Source organism: Gopherus evgoodei, chromosome 1 (assembly GCF_007399415.2).
Source record: "Gopherus evgoodei ecotype Sinaloan lineage chromosome 1, rGopEvg1_v1.p, whole genome shotgun sequence".
Classification (NCBI taxonomy): Eukaryota; Metazoa; Chordata; order Testudines; family Testudinidae; genus Gopherus; species Gopherus evgoodei.
In genome coordinates this window covers 319,359,643-319,384,464 of record NC_044322.1, presented here as the reverse complement: position 1 = coordinate 319,384,464, position 24,822 = coordinate 319,359,643, and the positions used below count along the sequence as shown (strand labels likewise).

The window sequence follows — 24,822 nt, the reverse complement described above, 5'->3', positions numbered from 1 at the left end:
GCTACAAGTGCACTAACCCCTCCCCCCGCCCCCCAGCCGCGGGCTCGAGTCCACTGCCACAGCCACCGGGATCGCACGAGTTTGGGGCCAGAGCCTCCAGTCCTCGCTCCTGCTGAGAGCGGCGGGATCCGGCCCCTTCCCCGCCCCCGGGGCACTAAGGTTCCAGCTTGCGGAGCCGGGCGGGGGGATCCCCCTCCCTCCCACCGCCGGGTGGCTGGACGGGCTGCTCCCCGGCACTCTCAGTTTGTACCTTCAGCGGGCGGGGAAGCCGAGGCAGCAGCTCTGTATCTGGGTCCCCGACTCCCGCGCTGCGCTCCCGCCACCTGGAGGCAAAGTCGCTGCTGGGGGGCGGGCGGGCGCAGCCCTGCTGCTCCCCAAGGCACCTGGAGGCGCCTCTCCCGCTCCTGTGGGGGCTCCCAGCGGTAAAGCAGCGGCGGCCTCGGCTCCCCAGTGCCCCGCCCCGCCTCGCGCGGTCCTGACCTGCCGGTGACTCACCGCCTGCCTCGCAGGGACCCGGGAGCGCGGAGGAAGCGGCCCTTCCCCCTCTCCCGGGGGTGCGGCCGGTGGCCAGGCTGCGCTGCCCACGTGGAGAGCCACCCGCCCCACAGCTCCGCGCCCCAACTTTCCAGGTGAACTGGGGAGTTTCCCGGGACCCTCCCCCCCACCAGTTGGGTCAGCAGCCCAGGGACTAAGCCCAGATGGGCTCGGAGCTGCGGCCGGGGGACGGGCCGCCGGGCCGGGCTGCCGAGCAGTGACGAGCCCGATTCAGCGGGGACAACAAGCGTGGCATTGGCTCGGAGAGCGGACGAGGGAGGTCTGGGGGTGGGGATCCAAACTAGCTAGCCCCGCAGAGCCCCAGTGGCCTTTTGGGCCCTGAAACCCATCGCGATTCCACACCCACTCAGCCCTTTGCCGCTGTTTGCCTCTCCCTCGTTGTGTAACTGCCCCAGGCATACCCGGGGGACCTGGGCTTCCCCCGAAGAGCCACGCACCGCACAGAGTACGCTGAAAAGAGCTACACTGCTTTCCCTTTCCTCATCCCTAACCCTGAGCCTGCACCCAGCTCCCAGCGGCAGCTGCAGAGCCCCCTCTGAACTCATTGATCTGGATCCTGCAAGCCCATCGGGAGAGACTTGCAGGATCCAGCCCTTAGGTGGTCCCTCTAAGGCTGGAAGATAAAACGTGTTCAGACAGAGATGTGCTATTTAGGCTGCCTTTAAAAAAAATCGGATTTAAAAGCAGATCTTCTCCCGTGTTACTACCCGAAAGTATTGGTACCAGAAGAAATATTAACTTCTCATCCAGTAACTCAGTGCCAGTGTCCCCTCCCTGCTGTGCTACAGCATAAATCAGGCAACCCTGAGAACCGAATCGGTCCACAGTCTCTCTACTGGGTGTGTCAGAGGTGGGAATTGTATTGTGAACATCTGCCAGCTAGGAAATGGATTTAAGTAATCCCACATAGATAATCAAATAGCCATCTATCAGTAAAGGTGCCTATGTGAGTTGCAAGGGATACTAAGTGCTCAGATACCAAGTATTGGGGATTTATCTTCAGAACATCTCTGTAAGGTAGGTATCCTCTCCATTTGTACAGATTGGAAATTGAGGCACTGAGGGTATGTCTACACCTTAATGTAAGCCCATGGTTTGAACTCACTCTCAACTAACCATCCTTCCCATCTACACACAAATTGTCCTAACCCAGGTTTCCCAGGAGTCCACAGGAGTGGAGGGACTGAGCCTGAGTGAAGCTGGGACCCAGGCTTCAAACCTTATGGCTTTGCACTGTAGACACAGCCCCACTGGATTTGTGCTCTGGGAGTCTACCAGAAGTATTCCATACTCCCATGCGCTAACTTTTTGTGTCCACTTGACAGTCACATGTGGTGGACAGTCAAGTTTTCCCATACTGCACCATGAATAAAGAGCTAGAGCAGCTATGGTCTGGGAATGTGCTAGAATGTCTGAGATATACAGGGTTTAAATTCAGTTGGAGCTGTCTGGAGCAGAGCTCTGGTAAATATTTTCTGATTCCAGCCCAATTCTGTTGGTTTTCAACTGGGGGTCTTCAGCCCTCTGGGGGTCTGCAGGCTGGTTTCAGGGGGGTGCATAGGGCTCCACAGCAGAAGCCTGGAGCCCTGAGCTACAGGGTGTTCCCCAGTGGGCCTGAAGCCCTAAGCGGGGAAGGTGATTGGGAGCTCAAGGAAATACTCTATGAGAATTTAAGCCCTGGAGATATGAGTAGTTGGATTGGGGCTTGCATAATACTGGAGCACCAGGTTGGGAGCCAGAGTTCAAAAATTCCTAACCTGGGGTTACAAATGGTTGTAGATGCTCATGCCCTGTGTTAATGAACCCAGGATCTGCTATCTTGAGTTTACTAGTCCTGGGCTTACATTGCAGTGTAGGCATACCCTGAGAGATTAAGGTCCAGTTTTACAAAGGAACTTTAGCTTTGCAACACTTGACTTTTAGGTGTCTACAAAAATCACTGCAATAACAGTCTGACCCACAAAGCCTAGAGGCATTCCCTCATAACCTTTAGCCCAGTGGTTATTTTTAAAAAGCCTTCTGCCAGCCTACCACTAATATGCATCATCATCACTTTCACAATTTGCTTGTGTGTCTGTGTTTCATACTAACTTGTTGGCTTTAGTGAGAGACATCTAACCTAGATGGGAAATGATTCATTGCCAAAGGCAAATGTGTCATAACACCAGAATTTTACCCTTTTTATTTTATCTGTTTAATTTGTGGAATCTCATTCTATAATATCTTGCACTTCCAAAAATAACATAAAGGAGATCATATTATTTTAATAAGAAAAGCCTACAATCCTATGGCTACTGGACAACTAAAAGATTATTTTTATTTGTTGTCTCGTTATTTAATAAATGCTGACAAAGTGTATGGTGCTGTGCAAAACAAAAATAAAAACAGCCTTTGCCCCCTAAACCAAAATCAGCACAAAGATATCATTTTGATTGATTCAGGGCCTGATATAATTTGTTTCACAGTCAATTGGAATCTTTCCATTGACTTCACTGGGCTTTGGATCAGGCCCTTATATTGTAACAAAATGTGATGAGGCCCTTCATTAGTGCTTAAAATACTAATACAGATTAAAGGCTCTAGTCTATTGCCTCTGAACAGGGACCAGCCTTCCAAGGACGATAGGGAGGTAGAACACATAAATGCCAGTCCCCGGAGGCATTCTGTGGTGTTCCCAGGCAGGCACTATGCTTCCAGGGGTAGTGAAAAACATGATTTTAGATGCCTTCTACTCCTTTGTGGAATTGAAGTATGTGCACCCCTCTGCCAACCAGTGTGGAAGGCTCTCTTTTCCCCCCGCCCAATTCCCCTTGTGCTCCCATGCAGGACCAGTCATCATCCAGCACTAATAGGGCAGAAGTATAAACATCTACATCAGACTTGGATAGATCCTTATTCTTTTTAAAAGGAAAAGGTAAAGAAAAAGTATTCAATCTAATGATCACCCATATGTAAGAAAGCGAGTCATATGTTCTTTATCTGCTCTCTAGTTCCTGATGCACCTGCTTTGGCTGAATAATAGCCAGCACCAGAACTGTTACTAATGTTATAGTCAGTGCTATTCTAAAGTTAACAAATGGATTGTCACCCAGCATAAAAAAGAGAAACAGCTGTTTCCTTTCCATTTTTTACCCTGCCGATGCCATGTTATTTTAGGTTAGCAGTATGAGACATGAGCTGCAGAACAATAGGATATCAACAGTTCCCAGATATGTATTGATCCTAAAATCAGAGAGATGATTTATAAACACCTTAACTGGAGGCTTAAACCTCTTTCAGGAGAAAAAAGTTAGGTAAGCAGGACCTCAGCTTGATTCCCATTTATTTCAAGTTCTTCTCATGACTTCACTTTTGCCATCTGTCCACAGCTTCACTTTGTAAAGAAGGCTTCTATAGATACAATGGTGTGGAGCATTTTGGAAGCTGGCCCCACCTGAAAAACAGTTCTATAGCTGGTGCAATCTATTCAAATAAAAGAAGTGGAATGTACAAATTGTACTGTCAGAGAGTCCTGGCTATATGCTTTCTACCTGTACTTGCTTCAAGATAAAGGTAGGATGACCAAAGAACAGGATTTTATGATTAGACAAATGACTCACAAGATATGAGTTTTCAAGCTGATCTCTCCAGGGTCAAAGATGGAGAATGAAAATGCAAAAATATGTATTTCTGAGTTACTACTGCTACTTCTGTGTTACTACTGTGACACATAAGGGCCCAATTCAGCCACCCTTATTTATTCCAAGTAGTACTCATAGAATACAGTATTACTTAACATAAGCACAGCTGACAAAAATGGGCCCTAAGTGCTTTTCTTGCCTAACTTCATATTCTTACATTCAGTATTAGAAATTGGCTATGGACATTTGTATAAAAATATATCATACTATATCTCCTGCAGACAGATGGCCTATGTGATGGGTTAGATCACAGAAACCCCCTTGGGGCTGCCAACTGATGTGCCAAGACTTCTTCTGCCCCTGCTTTCCCTGCCAGCCTGGGACTCCAGCACCCTCTCTTGTTGAGCCAGACACGCCAGTCTGCTCCAGCACAGACTCAGGGTCTGAACCACGTGCCCAAAAGCTGCAGACTTAACTGAAAGCAACTAAAGAAGTGTTCCTGTCTTTAACACTCAGATGCCCAACTCCCAATGGGGTCCAAACCTCAAACAAATCTGTTTTACCCTGTATAAATCATGATTTAAATCACTAGTCAGGAAGACTCAATTTAATCATGGTTTTCTACATGAAAGTGCATTCTTGTTGGTTGTTATAACCTTAGTACATATTCTTCACAACTCAGAGATAGATGTAGGTTTCATTTTTAGAAGATACACACTATACATTTTTAAACTGTGATTTATTTTGAAAATTTTTCAGATTAGTTTTACAACTATATCAGAAAATGAATGATTGTTTGGTTATTTCATTTACCAAAGGTAATTGAAGCAGATATTTATGAAGTCATTGAGAGGTGAACTATCTCCAATTCAACAGTTTAATCATTGATAGTTGGAGGATTTTCTTGCCATGCTGTAGTAGGAGGAGAACATCACCAGACAGACATTTAAATTGTTTTATTTAACTAAAACAACGTTAAGTATTCTGGATTTTTTTCTTCAACAGCAAACATATAATATTTTAACAAAAGAAGCATATGTCCCTCACTTCTCACATTTATCTCCAGACTTCTTCTCCTTGTCCAGATCTATTCCACCCTCAACTATCTTCTGTTCATTGATTTATTGAAACTTTGCACTTTTAGAGAAAGGTAAGGGATTGACTCTGTGTACACAAATTTGCAGAGGGACAACAGGGTTGAGGTCTGTTATTTCTCACCTCTATATATTATTTATTTATTTATTTAAAAACATTTTTGCTGTTAACAAGCATGTTAGCTCTGGAGACACAGATCCACAGTTTGAGAATTGCAAAACTAAGCATCTCTGATGGTATCTTCTAGACTGAGCATGGAGTCCCATTGGGTAGGTAGAATGATTAACCTAAATAATCTACACAAAAGCCTGTGGAACCCCATAAGATTGGGTCCCTAATCCATGAACTATTGGAACTCATTTACAAAACTTTTCTTAAACATTACATGAATATATTGTCTCATACTATAGAATTAGAATTTATAATCCCTATTCCATTATGAGATATCTTTGAGCTATAATGTATCTTAATTAAAACTGTCTTTAGATAGGTTTTCTCCTCAAAAAGCATTTTATCAAAAATATGATTTAAATAAAAAAAATCCAATTATTAATTTTTTTTAAAAAGTCATTGATTTTTATCCACCCTGATTCTTTGACATTTTTTCAGTGTCATCCTTTTTTCACTGGATTTTTTTTGTTTATCTATTTTTACTACAAGGCAGATTGTATGGAGCTGTGTGTTAAAGTCTTTCTGATTAAGATCTTTCCTATTTTGTGGGATTATTTTTAAGACATTATTCCAAAATTGTCCATGAGCCTTTTCTAGTCTGATACATAAGGTTCAGGCGACAGCATTTTTTTTTTTAAAGTTTGCTGTGACTGTTTACAGAGTTCATAGCCTGCATAAAGATCATTACCCAGGCTTGAAATAACAAATCCATCTATTTGAAAGCTTTTGGGGCAGATTGTGTTCTCAGTTACACACGCACAAACTCATTTGTTGCACATGGTAAGGCGAGCTCTGTGCAAACACGCATTTGAATCTCTTTGCACACATGAGCAGTCCCATTGGCACTAATGGGACTATTTGAAGCCCTGATCCATCAAGATACATAAGTACATGCCTAACGTTAAGGGGCACTATCTTCATTGGAACTAGTTATGTGCTTAAGTTAGGCATAAGTACTTTGCTAAAGCGGGTCATATGGGTAAGTATTTGCAGGACTGGGCTGTACTGCACCCTATGCTTGACTATGCAGTTCCTCATTGTGTCACTTGCCAAACATGAGCCTGCACCACACTCACTCTACATTTAAAAAGACACCATCAACTTAAAAATTCTCCTTTTTCTGACAATATTTTAGCATAATACTGCTTACATTACTAGTGCTGCAAGCAACACCTAGAAGGAGTATAATTTACAGATATTAAATAAACACCTCTCTTTTTCTATTTGTTTACTCTTTGCATTTAGCAGCACTTTGGGTGCATTCCACAAAGTTCTTAGGTTTCTATGTCCTGTTTTTGGGCAACACTGCATCCCGGAAAACTTCTGCATGGCTGCCGCTGAACCTTGTAGGCATAGAGTTGCCAACCTTCCAGGATTGTCCTAGAGTCTCCAGGAATTAAAGATTAATCTTCAATTAAAGATTATGTCATGTGATGAAACCTACAGGAATACAGCCAACCAAAATTGGCAACCCTGTTAGGTGCCTAAACTCACTCGGTGCCTACGATTTTGCCTCTGGGCATGCGCGCTGCAGTCTCACTCTAGGCACCTGGGTGCTTATCTCCCACCGGCGTATGCACACTGCTGTCTCCTGTGAGGTGTCCAGATGCCTATCTCCCACCAAAGCCCCAGAATGATTCACAAACCAGGAAAGATAGGCCTTCAGCCTAAACTTGTAGGTATGCTCAAACCTACTGGATTCAGCTCCTCAGATAAGTTCACATAAAACGTCTGGGGGGTGGAGGAGCAGAAGACCAAGAATAGGGAATTTCCCTTATAACCTTGTGGGACAGGGAACTCATCCAGATTAGGGGAAGACCTCCTGTTCAAATCCCCTATCTCCTGACAGGGAGAAGGGATTTGAACTGCATCTACCACCTCACAGGTTAGTGCGTGACTGCCTCACTCTCTCCTATGAAGTTGTTCCATTTTAATTAAATAACTGAATAATTAAATATTAGTTAGGAGAGTGCAAGTGTTAGAATGACTCTGTAGCCTAGTGTTTAGGGCACTCACCTAAGGGGGTGCGGAGTGGGACTTAAATAATGGGTCTCCCATATCCTGTGTGAGTACCCTACCCACTAGACTAGATGATAGGGAAAAGGTATGGCACTATTTGTGGTAAAGCTAAGCATGTGCATACGTTTTTGCATGATCAGGGCCTTATATCCAAAGCAATCCCTAGCTGTCAATGTGGCACCTGAAGGCTGTTGTCAACCAGCATAGACTGAAGCAGCCTTTGGGCTGCTCAAATTTATGCTGAGGACTTGCCTTGCATCTCCCGTTTTGGGGAACTGTAAACAAGTTTCACAGACTGTTTTCACCTTTACAGTCTTGCAGCAAAAATTCCTTGCTGGTCTGGAAAATCTGGCCCTTTAGATACTAATCTCTATATAAAATATATTTCAACACATTCGTGCATGTCAGAAGAGCACAACTCTGAAGAAGGTTATTAGCTTTTTTTACTTGATATCATAAATACTATGTACTTCCCAAATATAATTCGGAGTGTGTTCTCTACATTACCTATTTTGATGCAATTTAAAAGATAATGGGATATATTCAGCAATGAACCAGTGAAGTGTATGGCTAGATTTGGCTCATTATCTTTTAATTGTCTACACTGTTTGGGTTAACTTTTAAAACAAATTATTGATTCTACACAGATATAACTATGCAATACTGTATTTGCCAAAAGCTTTCATTCATAAGGCAGGCTTAGTATATAAACTAGTCATAGGAATCTTTATAGGAAACTTTTCCTTTTAATAACTACATAATTTAATTAGACATGTGCTGATAATGAATCTAATTCTACTGTGAGTGAAGTCAATATTAAACTCCCATTGATTTCAGTTAGGCAAGATCACACTCATATTACATAGCCTGCATTCAGGAAGCATTTGTTCCCTTAACATACTAATAGCAATATATTTTTTCACATTAAAATAGTTTCAAATTGCCCTAGTTCTGTTTGTTAGCATATCACTTGTGCTAGCCTGTCATGCAGGCAAAAACATTGCAGCGTAATAGTCATTAGAGAGCTAGGCTTAACAAGCTCTCTGGGACTCAGAAGAGTTTATTGTTTAACTTTGTGTTTGGGAACTCGTTCAAGTCAAACAGGATTATGGAAAATGTTTAACCCTTTCTAAATAATATTAAAGCCAGAGCATTGGTTACTAATCTTGAAATGCAATTTTATGTTTTCACTTTCTTATGTCTGTCATGTTAAGGTGTTTGGACTTTGAACGAACATGCCAGTAGCCTTGAAGCAAAATTCCATGTTGAAATTTATGTTTATGTAACACTCGGCTTTTTCACCAATACCATCAATTTCATTGTCTACAGTAAAAAGAAAAAGAAAGAAAAGGAAACAATAAATAAGTCAGAACTAGGAGAATTAGAAATGAACAGCACAGACAACATACATTCTCCATTTAAAAGCTAGCAAGATGGCAGTTTTAAAATGCTGCTGGTAAGGGACTTTTGATTATTAATAGCATGCTTCCACAGATGCTGGCTTCCGCCTTTCCCCAGAAGTGCTCAACCCCCGCCCAGCCCCGGCCCCCCCCACTCCACCCCTTCTCCCAAAGCCCCAACCCCACCCTGCTTTTCCCACTCTGCTCCTGCCCCTCCTCTTCCTGTCCCTGCTCCACCCCCACCTGCCTTTTCCTGGCCAGTTCCACCCCTGTCCCCACTGCTCCCTCTCCCCCACTGCCTCCTGCATGCTGTGGAACAGCTGATCACAGCTGGTAGGAGGCACTGGGGGGGTGGGGGATGAGTTGATTGGTGGGTGGGAGGCATTGGGGGGAGGGACGGGGAACTGGCTGCTGGTGGGTGCTAGACACCCACTAATTTTTTTTTCTGTGGCTGCTCCAGCCCATGGAGTCGGCACCTACGCTTGCTTCTAATACAGAAGGATTTTTGTTTATTAGACAGAAGATTTAAATGATCTTGTAAAGACTGGAACTACCCTCTCAAACCAACTCTACCTCTGACTTCTTCCCAAGTGTCGATTCCATAACAATGTTTTGTCATTTCTTTCGTATGTACTCATCTGGCCTCCATTACCTAGTATCAAGCACCTCAAAATGTGTAATGTATTTATCCTTACAACACCTCTGTGAGGTAGGGAAGTACTATTATCCTCATTTTACAGATGGGGATCTAAGGCACAGACTGTGGCCTGGATGCACGAAGTTATTTAGGCTCCTAACTTCCATTAATTTGAAATCAAAAGACATTTGTAGCCTAAATACATTTGTGGATCTGGGCCCCTGAGTCTATCACTATAAGGCATGTTTTCTAATTCTGTAATCATTCTCGTGACTCTTCTCTGAACCCTCTCCAATTTATGTTCTTATCAACTTCTTTCTTGAATTGTGGGCACCAGAACTGGATAGAGTGTTCCAGCAGCAGATGCACCAATACCAAATACACAGGTAAAATAACCTCTCTGCTCCTACTTGAGATTCCCGGTTATGCATCCAAGTATTGCATTAGCTCTTCTGGCCAGAGTGTCACATTCAGAGCTCATGCTCAGCTGATTATCCACTACACTCCCCAAATCTTTATCAGAATCACTGCTTCCCCAACCTGTAAGCATGGCCAACATTCTTTGTTCTAGATGTATATGTTTACATTTAGCTGTGCCCACTGTTGACTCAGGCATCTAGATACTTGCCTATCTCAGGCCTAAACCCCAATGCAATCCACAAACCAGTGAAGAGAGACATTTCTCACCTATCTTGCTACAGAGCCTGATCTGGTAGGTGTGCTCAAAAGCACCATTAAAAATCTGGCTAGTAGTACTAGCACCTTACTGAAAACTGTCAGCCCAGTGGTTAAACTGCTTACCCAGGATGTTGAAGAGTTCAGTTCAGTTCCTCCCTTTGCCTGATAGGGGAAAGAGAATTTGAAGAGAGGTCTCCCTCCTCTCGGGTGAGTGCTCTAGTCATTGATTTTTATGGGATATTTTGAGACAGGCTCCCTCAGACTCTCCTGTTAAAGCTAGTCCACTCTGGATTAAATAGTCATTTAACGAGAGACACAGTGTCCATTACACTCCTCTAATGATTCTTTATTTATAAAAAGTGGAACATCTTCCACAGGAGAGAGCCCAATTCCAGGATACCCTCTAGCATAGGGGTCGGCAACCTTTCAGAAGTGCTGTGCCAAGTCTTCATTTATTCACTCTAATTTAAGGCTTCGCATGCCAGTAATACATTTTAATGTTTTTAGAAGGTCTCTTTCTATAAGTCTATAATATATAACTAAACTATTGTTGTATGTAACGTAAAGAAGGTTTTAAAAATGTTTAAGAAGCATAATTTAAAATTAAATTAAAATGCAGAGCCCCCCAGACCGGTGGCCAGGACTCAGGCAGTGTGAGTGCCACTGAAAATCAGCTTGTGTGCCACCTTTGGCACGTGTGCCATAAGTTGCCTACCCCTGCTCTAGCAAGTCATTAGGACACTCATTTTGGAAGGGGGAGATTCAAATTCAGGCTCCAGATCAGGGATTCAAACCTAGGTCTCACACATCCTTGTTAAGTGATCTGGCTATTGGGAATAATTCATCATCATGGCTGTCTTTCATGCAGGTTAGGTGTACTTAAAGCATGCCAAGCAAACTGGGACCTGCTGGGGAGACAGGCAGGGGAAACCTAGTTTGTGAATCCTGCCAGGGCATAGACATAAACTAGGGTGCCAAACATTTTGCATCACCAAGATTTAGATGCTTTGCAAGTGCCCACTGACAGAAACCTAGGTGGCAGCTTGAGCAGGGATTTTGAGTGACTATTTGATTTTTCAGTTCAGCGGCCAAAATAAAAGAAAAAACAAAACCCAAAAAACCAAAATGATTAGTTCTGAACTGAAACTATTTTTTTGTTTTGTTTTTCTCACTGAATCAAAAACAACCCCAAAGAAATTTCATTTGGGTTGACTGAAATGTCTCAACATTTCTGAATTGATTTTTCATTTTTTTTAAACCAAAGCTATTTGCCAAATTAGACCCAAAATTGTAAATAGTTTTCGGGTCCCCAAAATGCATTTTTTGGAACATTTAGTATTGGCTGAAAAGATTTCACAACTCCAGTTCTGAAGCTCCCAGTGGTGGCTAAATGTTGGATTTAATGGTAGTTGGGCACTTAAGTTCCTTTGTGTATCTAGCCCGAAGTTACTTACGCACATATGAAAATGTTACCCCTTGCAAGAATGTATTGTTAATATTTTAATAATAAATATTTAACATTGTTCATCCCAAAAGATTCTAAAGTGTTCTCTTATCACTTTAGTGGGCTAGTTGCATTAACTCCCATGTAGATTTCAGCTTGGAAATATGCTGAGTCCCAAGGTGAGCATGCCACAAAGAGGGTCTGCATCCCATCTTCAGGCACATCCTGCCCCCAACATACCCCATCACCACACAGAATCACAGAACTGGAAGGGACCTCAAGAAGTCATTGAGTCCAGTCCCCTGCACTCATGGCAGGACTAAGTATTATCTAGATCATCCCTGACAGGTGCTTGTCTAACCTGCTCTTAAAAATCTCCAATGATGGAGATTCTACAACCTCCCTAGGCTTATTTCAGTGCTCAACCATCCTGACAGTTAGGAAGTTTTTCCTAATGTCTAACCTCAACCGCCCTTGCTGCAGTTTAAGCCCATTGCTTCTTGTCCTGTTCTCAAAGGTTAAGGAGAACAATTTTTCTCCTTTCTCCTTCTAACAACTCTTTATGTACTTGGAAACTGTTATCGTGTCCCTTCTCAGTCTTCTCTTCTCCAGACTACACAAACCCAATTTTTCAATCTTCCCTCACATGGAGGGGCTGCCGTGGCTCCTCAGCATCAGAGGGCATGTACCAGACCTGCTGCTTCCATTTCTCAGACAGTTCCATTTGCTACCCCTTTGTCCACTTAATAAAAGGAAAACAACTAGCCACAAATCAGCAGGTGGAAGTTTATAACCCCCTGAATCAGATTAAGTCACAAGGGGAATATTTCTAATAACTTTTGTTATCTCCAGTGATCAAGACTGGAGTTAGAAATTACTTGAGTGTTGTGACAACTTGTTCTATGGCAATCCCTCACCCAAAAAACAAACAACCAACCCAATAAAGCTTAGGGACTTATCCAGCTTGACTGAAGATACTAGATATTGGATCTTGCTATGAAAGGAAGACATTTTAGATCACCATGCAGAGTTCTCTCTCTTATTTACTAGTAAATGCAGAGAAAAGTAGATGGGGACATTATCATTGCCTGTGATATGGATCACAAGCAAGTTTTAGCAAGTGTTATTAAAGGCAGGGCTAATCAGGTGCAGTTGGAATCCTAATCTGTTTCTGCTAGAGTGCATTTGGAGATAGTTCCTAAATGAGCTCTAGAAGATAACATGGCTAGTTTAAGGGTTATATTGTTTCATTTTTGATATTTGTCAGGAAAGATCCATGTGTGTCTTTTGGTGAGGATATGACTGGAGCTTACTTTTATATTGAACCTACTGGAGTATTTTAAATTTGATATTTCAAATAAGAAATTGCTTCTTGAGATATCATTATTTATTCACAAATTTAAGCCTAAGCTGTGCCTGTTTTGGGAGGGTGCAGCCAGCATTCCCCTCACCTGGGTTCACTAATGGCGCTGCCATGCCTGTGCTCTCTGGAGAGGCTAATACCACAGTGGCCACAAGCCTTTTACAGACCTTGGGCAAAGCCCGTTGTAGTGACTGAGAGTCTTTCCAGGCCCTGAGGCTTGTTGTGGCCTCTTTCTCATATACTTATTTCCTTTGTACCCATTGTACAGTTAGGTTTTTATTTTTCACAGGGTGCACACTGGGTGTGTGTTTTTGATGTTTGTGGGCTTGTATGGGATGATGATCTCTTTTCCTTAAGGTGGTTAGTTGGTTTGCATTGATAATTTGTAAGAAAACATTACACTGATGTTTTTAAAAAGCATATTAATAGGCACATCCTGTATCCCAGAAGACTTTTGTTAAAGGGATACTGACAAACAGGTTAGGTCTAAATTCAGGGTGCTTGTTGGGGGTCTGGCTGGTTTTAGGGTCTGCTCCTATCAGGTACTGAGCACCTCCTGCGATGCTCTGTGCACCCATAACTCACTTAACTTCAGTGATAGTTGAGGGCTCTCAGGACCTTACAGAACTGGGCATTTACATATCTGAGATATACTGAACATATAGCATGATTGGGCCCAAAATATGTTACATAGAGTTCTAAATTACCATGTTTATATTTGACACAGTTGTGTTGGATCTTGCTATGTGTTGAAGGTCATTGAAGTCAGTGGCAATTAAAAGCATTCAGCTCTCTTCACAGTGCTCTTAGAACCTCCCTTTATTGAACCCATGATAATCAGGGACATGAAAGATATCTTGCAGAAGCAATAGACCCTCATATAGTTACACAGCTAGTTTCAGCGAAACTTCCTTCTATTTATCTTCAACTAACTTTGCATAAGTGGCAGGCTATAAAAAGGACACAGGCACCAGGAAATACTTCCTGAACATTCTTAAAACTAATTTTCAAGGTAAGGATAATGCTATGAATGTATCATTTAAATAGGTTTTCCTCGCAAGGAAATAAGTTAACTATAATAACGAAACAAGATGACTATGATACTGCCATCTGGTGGTTTCTATTACAGTGTCGAGTAGTATGTTTCAATTATTGATTATTTCTTCAATGGTGATACAAGTGTGCATAGCACTTTACGCATAAATAAGAAGCACAGTTTCTGCCCAAAGAAGTTTACAGTCTAAGGGCTAGGTTTTCAGAGATATTTTAGATCACCATCTGTTGGCACCTAAGCAGGTGAAGTGCTTCACTTCCCTTTATTTCAGTTAGGTTAACAAGTGACTTGTCCTCTTCTATGTGTTTTAAACCACTACTGGTTTAGATATGACTCCTACACTAATGCAGCCCCAACGTCCCATTAATGCCAGTTAACGCAACCCGAGAGTGGCCGTGACTCCTGCAGAGTGCGTCTGGGATAGGTTATGATCCTGAGAGCAAGAAGTTGTAGAATGTAGGAAGCAGAAAGCATATCCTCATGGAGCTCTGTGTTTTTGTGGTGTAAGAATGAGTACTAACCTCATGGCAGACTGTTAAAGGAGCAGGGCACAAACCCCAAACTGGCTGAGAGTTCTATACCAACCAAGTGTAAACTCAGGCACTATACCAGGCTAACCATGGAATCACAGACAGTCCCTTTTGGTGCTCAGGTATATCTTGCCACATAAGCAAATTTGCCTTTGTGATAGATGGTCCCTTTTACACACACACACACACACTCTCTCTCTCTCATAATAATACTAATAAAAATTAATAATACTCAAGTTACTTCCAATCCCAAAGGACTAGTCACTTACCCCAGGTCAACTTCACTTTAGATCTTACACTAAAGACAATGCTTGTAGACAATTCTATAATAAATTATCATCTAAAGATTTATTAACTAAGAAAAATAAATAATGGTTATTTACAAGGTAAAACAGGTAACATATATACAAAAATAAGTAGTATCTTAAGTTCCAAAAGATGATAGAGCTTGCATATTACAGTAACTTCTATGTCCTTTAGAGCTAACCTGAGCTAGGTAGCTGGGGATCCCTTGTTTATGCTTAGAAATCTTGCTCTCCCAAAGTCCAGGCAGCACAGAGATACAGTTTCTTCCTGTTAGGGATTTTTATTCTCTTCTTCACAGAGTTCACGGTGATGGGACGAGTTCACAAGCACATTGCCTCTTTATGGTGCATGTGTGTGTGTGGAGGAATGCAATTCACAAACATTTTTGTTCTTCTGATATTTCACAATGGCTCATTTGGTTTCAATGGGCCTTCTTGGTAGGCCAGACCTAACACCTTCTGTAGGAAGCCAGCATTTTACATTAATTAATGTTCCCTTTCTGTGTGATGACTTACACAATTACAGAGGATTAGACTGCAAACACTTATTACTTTAAAACATGGCGTACAGGTGTTATAAGTGAGATTACTACATGCATCATCCTACAAGCCTTTCATAAAGTCTAAATGCTAAACACATTCTTATAAATGTAACCTCTGTTTTAACAATACTAACATACATGTGATCCAGACTAATTCCAGCAATGTATTTGTCAGTGTTCAGTTGAGCCATAGGATTCTTGGCAAGAGCTGGAATGTGGTTTGCCAGCGCCACAATCAGAATTCTGTAACTGGCTTCTAAGGTTTTCCAGGGCTTTCACAGCTCAAGAGTCCCCTGATCTAGTGTTGCTATGTACATAAACATGGCAGCCATGATGTGGTCAATAGTATTTGAGCAAATGTATCATGAAAATAAAAGGAAACACAAAGGAATCAGTCAGAAATGTCTGAGCCGTTCCCTCAGCACGTCTTCAATAATTGCCCGGTGAATCATGGTATTCAAAAAAAAGACTCTGTCCTCCTAAATGCTGAATTGTTGTTGCTTGTATTTACTAAGAGTCAAACCAGAGTGGCAAATTCCCATAATAGAGAGAGAGAGAATATTTGAAACAAAGCTGCTCATAAAATGTTGCTGCAGTATGATGTGCAGCATGAATTGTTTTAAGATTATAATTCATATTAAGAAATTGCTATACTCAAAGTAGCAGAATTATTATTTCTGGCAAAACAACTCAGCCTTTTAGGGAAATGAGTAATAACCAACTCCTTTGAAAATCAGATTTAAAGAAACTTATGGAAGGAGGTTAGATTATGCTATATAAAGAAGAAACTGGAGTTCTTAGCCATGGTGACTTAAAAACTCCTAAATAAATAATGTTAGAAGGCCATGTTAGTACAAAATATATAGGATAATAGACCATGTCACCAAAATTGTTGGCATATGCTCCTTTTTAGTTCACGCTAAAGCCATCTTTTCATGTGCTGTAATACATATACTGCTTACTGTATTTTTCACTCTATGCATCTGATGAAGTGGGTTTTAGCCCACGAAAGCTTATGCCCAAATAAATTTGTTAGTCAGTTAATAAGCTTCTTTCATCTGCTGTTTCCGTTTCTCAATGTAATGTTTATGATCCCCAAGTGCAGATTTAGAGCTTATAGGTAAACCAACTGTGATGTCAGTGGGCAAATGTGAGTGAGAGTGAGAGCTTCATTTGTGTACAATTATAGGCATAAATGACTTTATTAAGAGAGTTCTTCCGGTTTGACTTTTGTTCTTCTGACAAGGTTCCCAACATAGCCGCCAAGTTTGGTTCAGCTTTTCTATCTTCCCATTTCCCTGTGGATGGTATGGGGTTGTGCAAGATGTTTCAATTTCACAGTACTGCTGTAATCTTCTTAATATACTATTTCAAACTCTAGTCCTTGGTCATGATGGATTCTTTTGGAGAAATCAAATTTTAAAACAAAAGTAATTGAAGCTCTTGTCTGTCCCAGTCTTGCCTGACTTGGTAGTGGTAGGGCAGGTTTGGACAAACCTAGAGAAGTGACCCACTATGACTAAGATGTGTACATATATTCCTTTGCTTCTGTCTAGATGCAAGGAGTCTATTGATAAAAGCTCAACGGTTCTGTTGCAACTATATTAGCTAGTGGAGCGCTGGTAGGCTGGTGAAGTTTCCTTTGCTTGATGAATACACAGGCTCTGTGACAATGTTCAATGTTCCTCTTCATCTGCAGCCAGTAAAAGCAGTCTTGTGTGGGACTGATTACTTTCACTGCTCCTAAATATCCCATCCCTTCATGTAGTTCTTGATATACTTGCCTTTTGTAGTTGATTTGGTCACCTGGTTTTCCAATAAAGAATTCCATCTGTATCCAGAGGCAACAGATACTATTCACACATCAGCACATCCTCCTGTGTTCTCTTGGTTATTCAGTTTGTGCCCAGAAGGCTTGTGATGATGAATTGCAGCAATTGCTGGATCTTTCCTGTGAGCTGCCAAAATGTCTTCTCATGGTATATAGAGACTTCATGGAGAATTCTTCTACTGCCAAAAGATTGGTAGTAATAGCCACTAACCAAAACACCTTGCCATCTCTTCATATATCCAGGACTGTAAGAAGGCATTAACAACATCTTTGCTCATATCTTCTGTGCATTCTCTCATATTTTTTCCATATCAAGGGGAATTCTGGAAAAAGCATCTGCTCCCACATTAGATTTCCCTGGACAATATTTAACTTTGAAGTTAAGGTCAGTTAATTCTGCAATCCACCAGTGTGCTGTGGCATTCAGCCTGACAGAGGTGAAAACAGGTTAGCAGGCTGTTATCACTGTAAACCTTAAAGGATTGTGTGTAGTCAGTGGCGGATTAGTCACTGAGCTGATGGGGCCTGGGCCCAGGGGCCCTGGCCAACAGGGGAATCCCAGAAAAATGGGCACCCCCATGCCCTGCTCCCCAGCAGGAGCGCCGGGTGGGTGGGGCAAGCCCCCACACTTCAACCCCACTCCAGAAGCAACTGGCTGCGGGGGAAGCCCTTGGGCCCAGATCCTGGTTGCAGCCCCGGGACTGAAGGAGCTGTAGCTCCTTGCCATGGCCTCAGGCTGGGAGAGCTCTCACTTTCCACCATGGCCTCTGGCAGGACAGAGAAACAGAGCTTCTCTGGTCTTGGGGCTGCAGTGGGGATAGGGGACAGAAAGGAGCAAAGTGGTTGCAAGCTGCACTGGTGGTGGGGGAGGGGGGGTGAATGGGACAAACCGTAGGTGCAATGGGGTGAGGCTGTGGGGAAGGGGCAGAATAGAGTGTGGACAGTCCCCCCACTTGCTCTGGCCCAGGGCTCCACAAAACCTTAATCTGCCTGTGTGTGTAGTAGAAGTAAATTACAGAATTTGTCAGTTACAGCCTATTTTAAAGCTGGAAACTCCAGCTTTCCTGAAAGAAGGTGATAATTTTTCTCAGCTGCAGTTAGCATTTTTGACCCATAATCTATGACTCAGTTTACCTTCCTGATGTTGGTATAAGACTGCACCTACTGCCTTATTTGGAAACATCTATATGAAGGATAAAGGGTAAATCAAAACTGGAATAGATTATTGGTGGTTGTATCACGCAGTTAATCAGCAGGTTTAAAACTTGTTGGCCAGTTACATGGACTGAGAAATGTCATTTGGAGGGTATCTATCCAGATCCCTTTCATTGCTCTTTGGCTTCCTTCTTCTTCTGAGGACACTTTTGGCAATGGTGTTTGGCATCGGGCTTTGTTGCAAGGATAGGTTCCTGGGTTAGTGTTTATGTTGTATGGTGTGCAGTTGCTGATGAGTATTTGCTTCAGGTTGGGAGGCTGTCTGTAAGCAAGGACTGGCCTATCTCCCAAGATCTGTGAGAGTGAGGGACCATCTTTAAGGATAGGTTGTAGATCTTTGATGATGCGCTGGAGAGGTTTTAGTTGGGGGCTGTAGGTGATGGCTAGTGGCATTCTGTTATTTTCTTTGTTGGACCTGTCCTGTAGTAGGTGGCTTCTGGGTACTCTTCTGGCTCTGTCAATTTCTGTTTTTTCACTTCAGCAGGTGGGTATTGTAGTTTTAAGAATGCTTGATAGAGATCTTGTAGGTGTTTCTCTCTGTCTGAGGGATTGGAGCAAATACGGTTGTATCTTAGAGCTTGACCGTAGACAATGGATTGTGTGGTGTGTCCTGGATGGAAGCTGGAGGCATGTAGGTAAGTATAGTGGTCAGTGGGTTTCCGGTATAGGGCGGTATTTATGTGACCATCGCTTATTAGCACAGTAGTGTCTAGGAAATGGACCGCTTGTGTGGATTGGTCTAGGCTGAGGTTGATGGTGGGATGGAAATTGTTAAAATCACGGTGGAATTCCTCGAGGGCTTCTTTTCCATGGGTCCAGATGATGAAGATGTCATCAATGTAGCGCAAGTAGAGTAGGGGCATTAGAGGACCAGAGCTAAGGAAGCGTTGATCTAAGTCAGCCGTAAAAATGTTGGCATACTGTGGGGCCATGCAGGTACCCATAGCAGTGCCACTGACTTGAAGGTATATATTGTCCCCAAATGTGAAATAGTTGTGGGTGAGGACAAAGTCAAAGTTCAGCCACCAGGTTTGCCGTGATATTATCGGGATACTATTCCTGATGGCTTGTAGTCCATCTTTGTGTGGAATGTTGGTGTAGATGCCTTCCACATCCATAGTGACCAGGATGGTGTTTTCTGGAAGATCACTGACGGATTGTAGTTTCCTCAGGAAGTCGGTGGTGTCTTGAAGATAGCTGGGAGTGCTGGTAGCATAGGGCCTGAGGAGAGAGTCCACATAGCCAGACAATCCTGCTGTTAAGGTGCCAATGCTTGAGATGATGGGGCATCCAGGATTCCCAGGTTTATGGATCTTGGGTAGCAAATAGAATACACCTGGTTGGGGTTCTAGGCATGTGTCTGTACAGATCTGTTCCTGTGCTTTCTCAAGGAGTTTCTTGAGTAAATGGTGTAGTTTCTTTTGGCAATCATCAGTGGGATCAGAGGGTAATGGCCTGTAGAATGTGGAGTTAGAGAGATGCCTAGGTTTAAGAAGATTTACTAAAATAATTAATCTTATCCACTGTTCTGAAAAATTATGTATAAACCCTTCTAGTAAAACAGAAGTGACAAAAGATCATTCATTTTCTCCATTACTAACTTGTTAAACGTGTGCTCTACCTCATGCAATGTATTTATGAAAGACAACAAGGAGGAAGGGGCAGTCTTATTACACGGTGTGGCAAGGGAGCTCTTAAATTTGTTTGAGTCAAATAGAAGAATTTTCATATCCAGAGATGTGTGTATTGAAGTCATTGGCAAAGCAAAGAAGAAAAGCTTGCACTGATTCACCATCATTGGCACCACTGTTTAACATTGAGCTTCTGACAACATCAGATAAGAATGTTTAGGAGCAGAGGTGCAAATATTTGCACTCAGAATTAATGCTTTATTTTGCAATACATACATAAATAAAAATGTATGCACTTTTGTTCAGCTATAAATATGGAATCACATGTGAGACAGACCTTGAGACCATAAAAGCTCTTCCTCAAAATGGGAATTGCATAGATCTCTCAGCTTCACCCAAATCCCAAACTGGCGTGAATAAGGGAACAACAAGTAAATATTTACAAAATGTTAAATCCAAACCAGGTTTCTTGGATCCACAGACACAAGCAACAAAAAGGGACCAGATCCTTCACTATATCTAAGGAGCACACAGTGGAAGTTTGTGTAAAAGGGTGCAAAGGTGACTTGCTGATCATTCTCCTGACCTGTAAATTGCACCAGTTAGCAATGGCTGCAAAGGGCCAAAACACCAGCTGGTGATTGGTCAGGTGTACAGAAACCCTGGCCATACCCTTTTGCTCCAGCTATGCCTTTTATGTCTGCAGCAGGGAATTTGGATGCCATAAAAGCCTTTTCATCACTGGATCCCGTTTCCACTGGAGTGATCCTTCTAGGGCTGGTTATGCTAGTTCTACAGCCAGATTTTGGCAGTAGTACAGTAAGTCAGCCAGACCATGCTACGTAATCTGACTCAGAGTGTTCTATCTAGTCTAAATTAACTGTGCACAAGAGACTTGGCAATGCAAATATTAGAGAGTACAAGAATCAGGATCAGGGAACTACTACAGAGATGTATAGTACCTGTTCCCCCCCTCAAAGATATAATTTCTCCCCCAAAATATGCACACATGCATGGAACAAAGCAGGATAATTGCTTGGCTTGGAATTGTGGAACATGTGTCTTTTAAAAGGTTTTCTAAATGATAGAGATTTTAAAAAACCTGGAACCTATCAAATTTTATAGATTATTCAGAGTACATATCACAGCAGGCGATCCCAGGAAGTAAGCTCTTTGGGCAAAGTATCACAAAAATTGCCCCTGCTCACTGATGAATAGAGGATGATGTTACTTCTGCCCTTTTGCAGAACAATAGAATGAGGCATATTTCGCTGTCAGGATGGTGACAGATTTTGGCACTCCAAGAGGTTGAAACCTATGTAACTGGGCTGACAATAAGTGGCAAACTCTGTGTGTTGTAGTTTACATCTTAGAATTCAAGAAGGCTAACAGTTTCCTTCCAGATTAGGCTCTTGGATTTGAGTTTCAACAGGAAAAACAGAAAGCTTCTTGTCTACAGATAGATGATGTTCTTTAGATTGTAACACAGGAAATATTATGCTATCATTGAAATAATGTGAATAATTAGATAAAGTTGTGGTTGTATAAACCTCAAATGGTAAATAGATTTTGTTTTTCTGAATTAACATCAGAAGTCATTATAATTACCTCTGTTTTCTTCCCATTCCCCTCCCTACACATACTGTAAGTGAATTTAGAGCTCATGAAAGATGCTAGGTCAATAGCTTTGGAGAGTGAAACTCTTATCTACACAACAGTAAACTGCCTGGCCAGTATACGTCAATCTTGAGCTGGAGAGACCACCTGGGCTTCAGGGATACTGATGCCATTTAGTCTCCATGTCCATTCCCCTGCTGACATTGCGTTGGTCCTCTAATGGTCCCCCTATTAAAATGCAAACAAAACAGCTAGTTGTGGTGGCGAATTTTGTGAACATAGTTCTCAACAGAAGTTATCAACAGAAGTTAGAGTTTTTTCAGTCTTTCTTAGCAATTAAATCTTGGTAGATTATACACATGTAGATTTATTTTTCCCTCATGAATCTGTGTTTCAAAATTTGCGCCCTGTTGTCAGTGTCAGCAGAGAGGCAGGCCAGAGCAGGAAGGTTTGCTTGCCATGATGAGTCCCTTCTTGCCCTCTCCATGAGGGATCTTTTCTAGGTATGATCTCTTTCTCTTAGCATTGTCTGGTCAGTGCAGGCACTGTCACTTCTCCCACTCAGTTTACTTGTAAAAATTAATCTTCTGTTTCCCTCACGGCTAATTTTACAAAGGGAAGGTTTGCAAATCTAATTGGGAATAGATAGAATCATAGAAGTGTAGGACTGGAAAAGGTCTCAAGAAGTCATCAAGTCCAGCCCCTTGTGGTGACATAGGAGCAAGTGAACCTCAACCATCCCTGACAGGTGTTTGTCCAACCTGTTTTTAAAAGCCTCCAATGATGGGGATTCTGCAGCTTCCCTGTTCCAGAGCTTAAACACCCATATAGTTGGAAAATATTTCTTAGTATCAAACCTAGATCTTCACTGCTACAGATTAAGCCCAATACTTCCTGTCCTTCCTTCAGTGGACATGTAGAACAATTGATCACAGTCCTCCAGTTTTTTTTTTAACCTTTCCTCATAGCTTAAGTTTTCTAAACCTTTTATCATTTTTGTTGCTCTCTTCTGGAGCAATTATCCACAGTTTTCCTAAAGTATGGTGCCCAGAAGTGGACACAGTACTCCAGCTGAGGCCTCACCAGTGCCAAGGAGTATGGGACAGTTATTTCCTGTGTCTTACATATGACACTTGTTAATACACCCCAGAATTATGTTATCCTCTTTCTCCACTGCATCACATTGTTGACTCAGATCCACTTGGTGATCCATTACAACCACCGGATTCTTTTCTGCAATACTACCACCTAGCCTGTTATTCTCTATTTTGTATTGTGCATTTGATTTTTCCTTCTTAAGTGAAGCACTTTGCACTTGTCTTAATTGAATTTCACCTTGTTGATTTCAGGTTAATTCTCCAATTTGTCAAGGTTGTTTTGAATTCTAATCCTGTCCCCCAAGTAGCTTGCAACCCCTCCCAGCTTGGTGTCAGCTGCAAATTTAATAAGCGTACTCTCCACTCCATTATCCAAGTCATTAATGAAAATATGAAATTAATAAAATGAATGAAAAGGTGTTCAGAGCCAAGTTTTAAGAGTGGTGTCTGAGGTTGCTCTAACTTGTGGCGGTGGGTTGAACTGACTGCTGGCTAGCACCAAGATCATAAGAGGAGTGTAAAGGTGGCATACATCCACCTTGTCCCCACCCCAAGCAAAGCTCAGCAAGATCTGAGGACCTAGCTCAGCAAAGAAAAAAAGTGTCAGCAAACAAAGTGGTATTTTTTTTTTAAAAATTCATATTCATTACTTCCCTGAGTACTACGATATTAGAGATATTAAGCTGCAGAAGTATGACAGAAGAACGGCTATAAACTTGCTAGGAAGTAAATGTATGACAGATGAAAATACCAGAAAAATCAAAGCTGAAACATTAAGATGAAATGTGTCCTGCACACACTGCAATCCCTCTATTCCACTAGAATTCAACAAATCTCTCTCAGCATCAGCCAGTAAATATACTTAGGAACAGATTGTGCCAAGCTGTGAAAGAGTAGACTCACCACTGGAGCGCCTCCTCATGGCCAGTCATGGTATAGTGACTCTTTCCCCATCTGGGTTCCCCTGCTGACAAGCTGCTTTGGTCTTCTGGTGGTTTGGCGCTTCCCATGACTCGCCCCTTCAGTCTTGTCATGTATTCTATTAACCTGAAAGAGGTAGATTTAAAGTCAAACAAATCAAAGTCCAAAACCTTGTACTGGGAGTTCAGCCCTAACTCTGGACCCCATGTTCTTCACACTCTTTTCTCAGGGGCCTCTGTCATCCTTGTCCCCTTCTCCAGTCTTGTCACAGTTCAGGGCAACTGCACTTGTATTCCTCCTCCATTGTCCACCAAGGGCACCCAGTTTAGGCTCCTGGCTCCTCAGTCATCAGGTCCATGGAGCAGAGACCTCTCTCTCTCTCCCCCCCCTCTTGACTGGGTTATTTCCAGGCTGCATAGTTCTGGGCCTACACTGTGATATCCTCTGCAAGCAAGATTGCCTAAAAGGCCAACATTGCTTTTTCTCCAGAGGTTAGGGACAGCATAATTGCCTGCAATTATAAGTTATCATATAGTTCTTTATAAGAAAGAACATTTATTCATAAGATAAAATTATTACAGAGAAAAATTAAAAACAACAAGAGGGGCCCTTTAACTAGCAGCCCAGAATTGCTTCATGAAGCTCCTTGCTACTGCCTCCCTGGATTTTTACTAGCCAGCCTTTCTTGGGCCTCCTCTCTTGCAACATCTCTCTCGGTTCACCTTTCTCTCAGGGCTGGGAATCTCAGACCCTGGTCTGGAATCTTCTAACAAACCAAACATACAAACTTAAACCAACTTCTTCCCTCCTCAAGCTTGGCCATTCATGCCTCTTAATTTCCCCTTGCTGTTCTCCATTGAACGCCTCCCAGAGCTCTCTCCCAAAAAGTCTAAATCATGTTGTTTTACCAGGGCATACCACTGCCTGCTCCATCTTACTCCTGGCCTCCTGCCAGACTTCTTGGTTCAGAAGAAGACTGCCCCCCCCGGCCCTTGGCTGACCATGGCCAGATTGAGGCCCTGAAGCAAGGGCAGGGAAGGTGCTAGGACTACACAGGAAGTGGCCAAGGGAAAGTAGGCAGCAGGAATAGGAGGAGG

General features: G+C 42.5%; 1 protein-coding gene across 5 annotated transcripts in view; it reads right to left on the bottom strand.

Annotated features, from left to right (window-relative positions):
• MET (MET proto-oncogene, receptor tyrosine kinase) overlaps positions 1-24,822 on the bottom strand; it is a 160,073-nt gene that overhangs the window by 122,774 nt on the left and 12,477 nt on the right. For 4 of the 5 annotated variants that reach the window (XM_030549065.1, XM_030549062.1, XM_030549068.1 and 1 more), the window contains exon 2: positions 23,708-23,851. The gene's annotated coding sequence lies outside the window, so the exon portion shown is untranslated. Of the gene's footprint in view, positions 1-480; positions 536-23,707; positions 23,852-24,822 lie in introns of those variants that run through there. The other variant, XM_030549066.1, reaches the window with a different exon arrangement.